This window comes from Catharus ustulatus, chromosome 1 (assembly GCF_009819885.2).
Source record: "Catharus ustulatus isolate bCatUst1 chromosome 1, bCatUst1.pri.v2, whole genome shotgun sequence".
NCBI classification, from domain to species: Eukaryota; Metazoa; Chordata; class Aves; order Passeriformes; family Turdidae; genus Catharus; species Catharus ustulatus.
The window spans coordinates 7730504-7735239 of NC_046221.1; the positions used below are offsets into that span (position 1 = coordinate 7730504).

Genomic DNA, 4736 nt, shown 5'->3' on the forward strand with positions numbered 1-4736 from the left:
CTGTGATTTACCAGGGGTGAGGTCACCTGTAATCCCTCCTTCTACACCCACACTCTGAGGGCCCCTGCTGCATCTCCCACCATCCCAGCTCCTAAAATCCCCCCAAAACCACCAGCCCTTTGCCGTGGGTGGCTGCTGCAATCACCATCCTCCTCCATAGCTGACATCATCCCCTTCCCTCAGGAGAAAGGTTTGTAAACAAACCCTCTCCTCTGTGACAAGCCGTTAGTTCAGGTAATGCTGTGGCTCTGAATAGAAAGTCCCAGAGCCAGCCAAAGCCCAGAGCTGATATTTTCTCTGTGGCAGTGCCCTTGTGCTTCCGTATCTCGCAGCTCTGGAGCAGCGTGTGGCCGGGCTCGCCATATGTGCTGCAGTTCCTGCCTGCCCCTCCTCACTGGAGCAGCATCCCAGCCTGGCTCTGTGGCTGGGCAGCCAGAAACCTGGCAAAATCGGACCTTTATTGCTCCCCTTGACCTTAGCAGTGCCCACACTCCTCAAGGTTGTGTTTGTAGGTGAGAGATGCTGGGGTGGATGGTGTTTCTCCTTCTGTGATTCACTCCCAAAACCTCCTGATCCCATTCCTGAAGCAGCTGTGGGAAGAGAAATGGGGTGAGGAAGCCCAGATGTGTAAAGAAGAAGGCAGGAGAGGAGTGGCAGCATTTGCCAGCTCTGGTAAATACAAATAACACAGTGAGGGACAGGGATTTCAGCAGCCCCAGGACAACAGAGGTGTCCTCCAAGTCTGCACCTGGTAAAAATGCTAACACTCCCCTGCTGTGTAAGTGTATTTTATATATATATATGTATATGTATGTATATATCTGTGTGTGTGTGTGTGTGTGTGTATATATATGCACATATATGTGTATATATGTGTATATGTATGTGTGTATAGATACATAATATATATGCATATAAAATGGGGTTTGCTGATGTTTATATATATATATGCATGTGTATATATGTGTCTATTTATACAAATATATGTATATATATATAAATATTGGTGTGTAAATAGGTATGTGTGTACATTTCCCTGTATCTCTCCTCTCTCCTTGATGGTGCCTAAATAACATCATTTCTCCATGCTGGGCACAGTCCATCAGCAATGTTCCTCCTGCTGGGGCCCCTGAACATGATACCAACCTTATTTCTCTACAGGGAACCAAGATTCCTGATCTAACCCTAATTCCCATCAAGAAATCCTCTTTCCTCCATTTTGTGGCATTTAAAAAGTTAGTTTTTAAGTGAAGCAGTCTATTAAAAAACGAATTCCAAAGGAAAAAAAGTCTGAAATAATATGGAAAATACATTTACAGATTTATTGTATAAGCACACACACATCCAGAGAAGCCCAGCCCAAACCACAGCCCTGCACCTCACAACAGAACCCCCTGCCTGAGTCAGCAATAAGCAGCTCTCCTGATTATCATTTCACAATTCAGAGCACCTAACCTCACGTCAGATGTGTGTTTTCCTGTCGTACAGCTCACCTGAGGCTACGTAAACCTCGCTGAGCTGCTGCTGCCTGTCTCAGCAGTGGGAATACAACTTAATGATTCACTCCTCGCCTGGACCAACATGTCAGCCCCTCCTGATGGTACAACTTGTTTAACCTCTTAGGAATAGGAGCTACCCTGACACCTGATGTGTCACATCAGCTATCAGGATGCAAGAGAGAGATCTGGCTGCCCCATCTCCATAAATCCTTGATCTCTGTAGCAGGGCTGTCACTTCTCCCTGCAGAGACTGTAATTTCGGGTTTGCTTTGAGCTGGCTGTGGTACACCTTGGGTTTGATATCTTCATCACATCTCAGAGTCTCTGTGCCAGCCCAGGATGGTGCTGCTGTGAGTGCTCTCAATGATGGTGCAAGATGTCCAGCGAGGACTTCAAAGCCTTTGCAGATGTTTTTTAATGAAGCCTCGTAGTGAGATATAAAGTAAAGAAGCATCATTAAATGTCTGCATGGACATGGAGAGGAATTATCTCTGCTGAGAGCATCCCTTAAGTTCACACCGCTGAGTGGGCTCAACCAGGATGGGGCAGCTCCCTTGTCCTGCCCCACTTGTTAGAAAAGCAGTTTAAAATTTCTTTTAACCAAATTGACAGCTCTATAGCAACAAAGAGGCCATAAATCACAGCATTAAAGCCTCCAGCCCGGTGCTGCTGCTCTGAACGCAGCCTCTGCTGCCCATCCATCTCCACATCAGGGCGTGCCCTTCCTTCTTCTCTCCAGGAAAAAAAAATCCTACTAAAGAAGTAGTCCAGCCTGGGAAAATCCCTTTTTCCAAACTGGGAAATGCCACCTATTACAAGAACTTTTTCCCCCTTTTTTTCACCCATCCATTTTTTGTTTCCATGGAAACATGGCCAGTAAATCGGCTGGCCAGAGGCAGCCCGGGAGTGGGGAAACCCCTGGGGAGGTTTCCATACCTAAAAACTACAAGGAGTAATTTGCAAAACACAGGCTTTTTGTTCCTTGGGGGCTCCCAAGTCTCTCAAAATGTTTAAATGCAAATAAAAGATCGGTAAGTTTCCTATACCTGAATACAAGCACAGAGTTTATCAGCTAAATGTTCCCACCTGAACCTGGGTGATGCTTTGGAGACTTCCAGCTTCAGGTGGAGATTCTGGTGCATGGCCTTGTCCCTTGCACTGGGGACAGATTTTGAGGCTTGGGGGTAAAGGTAGGACCAGGGAGGTCTATTTAAGGGGAGATACAGGAAATAAATGGATGTATCTAAGTATTTACACAAACAAAAAGCAGAAGAGATAAAAAGCTACAGATTTTTAATGTTATCAGTGTTTTTAGTGATAGAAAGCACTGGTAAGTGCACCTATGGGCCAGCCCTGGAAAGCAGAATTCACCTCCCATCCATCAGAAAGAATGTCCAGCCTCAAGCAGAGGCACCACCATTCCATGCCATCCCACTGCAGGGAAAACTGCCTGACACGATGCACATGGAAGCAATGCCACCTTCTTGACCTATCAGCAAAGACACTCCCAAAAGCATTTGCTCAACACACCCTTTCCCCAGGATACCTCATCTGGGATTTCTCATGTTGGACACCCAGGCAAGCGAGGCTGAGAAAACCTGAGCCCGTGGCTGCATCTTGTTGCTGACCTTCCCACTCACTGTGCTTAATTCAGAAATCCAATTATATCACTTCTAAATCCCCAAATCTTGTGCTCTTTCTCCTGTGCACATCTCTTCTCCAGCCCTGATCAATATTTCCAAGCCTCTTACCGGGGAGCAAACCGCAACTGCGCTGCAGGATTTGCTCTCACGCCGCCGGAGCAAAGCTCTTCCCTGCTGCTACCCACGAGCCTGCCGTGCTGGTCAGGAAAAAATCACCAGGAGGGGGGGGTGGATGGGTCTAGTCCTCCTCTGTGTTGCTAGAAAATTAAAATGAAAAGCCAGCTGTGGGACTCTGCCTCTGTGCTCCCTCTGCCGTCGCGGCCGCAGCAGTGATGGACTCAGGGCAGGGATGCACAAAGTAGGCAGGGCAAGTCCGGCCAAAAACCTTGTTTTCTCATTAAAGTGGGAGTTTTGATAGCTGGTGAGGATGATCTCTGCCTGGCCACCTGTGTCAGGCTGCTCCCGGCAGGTGGAAAGGCAAGCTGGAGGAAATGTCTGAGAGGGAGCTGTGGGGACAAAGGTGGGATAGGAAATTGCCTGTGTTAGGGACTCAATAACAGATGTTTGGAAGGCTGCAGGATCAGTGGGTGCCTGCAGAGGGACAAGTTTTATTCCTGGAGGCTTTGCCATGCACACGCTGACTTGTACCAGCGTTGCTGCTCGTCTTGGCGAGGCTGTAGCATTACCAAGAAATCGGCTGAAGGTAGGAGGTGATTTCCATCCCCCTTAGCTCCCTTGCAGAAAGTTTAACCCAAAACCAAATATTGTGTGATTGGGGCAAACGTGTCACGAGCTCCAGGAGGTGTCTGGGATGGAGGCAGAAGCACAGCCCTGCCCTGTCAATGTTTCCCAGGGCTCAGCTCTGAGATGTGCCTGTCCTGAAAGCAGGCAGAGACTGAATGCTGCTTGTGCTCTTTCATGATGCAAATAGCTGGCCAAGCCCACTGTCTGAAACACAGGGCACTGGAAGGTGCTCCAAGTTCTCTCCAGAACCTTCTTTTCTCCGTGTGAACACCCCCAGCTGTCTCAGACTGTCTGTAGTAGGTGCTCCAGCCCTCAGAGCATCTTCATGGAGTCCTCTGAACCTGCTCAAGCAGGTCCACATCTTGCTTATGCTTAGCGCCCTTGAATAATTTGTGTCACTGTTTATATCACCTTAAAAATACCTTCCAAACCCTACTTGTCTGGCTCTCGGGGGTTCCCCTGGGTCAGGATACCCAAAGTTACTGTGTGTAGCTACTAAGTGTGACAGCACAGGAGAAATACCTCCAGTTACTACTTAGTTGAATGCACATAATTAGCCATTTGCTGTATCTTTATTTCAAAATGTCTTCAAACCAGGGATGTGCCTTGCACCCAGTAGTGCTGGTGGCTGCCTCCACTTCCCCACCCAGGCTGTGAAAGCGACATTTCTCCTTGTGGATGGGGTAATGAGGAGGACACAAGTCCCTGCAAAGCACCCCCCATGCCTTCAGCACCAATCCCATCAGAAAGGACTCGGAGGACAGCGGCTGGGGACACACATGCATGTTTTCTCTAAGTGGGGAGGATGGCAAAATTGGCCAGGGGCCAGCGGGAAGTATTTGTAAACACT

General features: G+C 48.2%; 1 long non-coding RNA gene across 1 annotated transcript; it reads right to left on the minus strand.

The window, feature by feature from the left end:
• Positions 1-517: 517 nt before the first annotated feature.
• Positions 518-3392, minus strand: LOC117002933. The gene is made up of 3 exons (XR_004419439.1): positions 3251-3392; positions 2586-2705; positions 518-590 (listed from the first exon to the last, which is right to left on the minus strand). It is a non-coding gene; the product is annotated as an uncharacterized LOC117002933 (long non-coding RNA).
• Positions 3393-4736: the final 1344 nt, after the last annotated feature.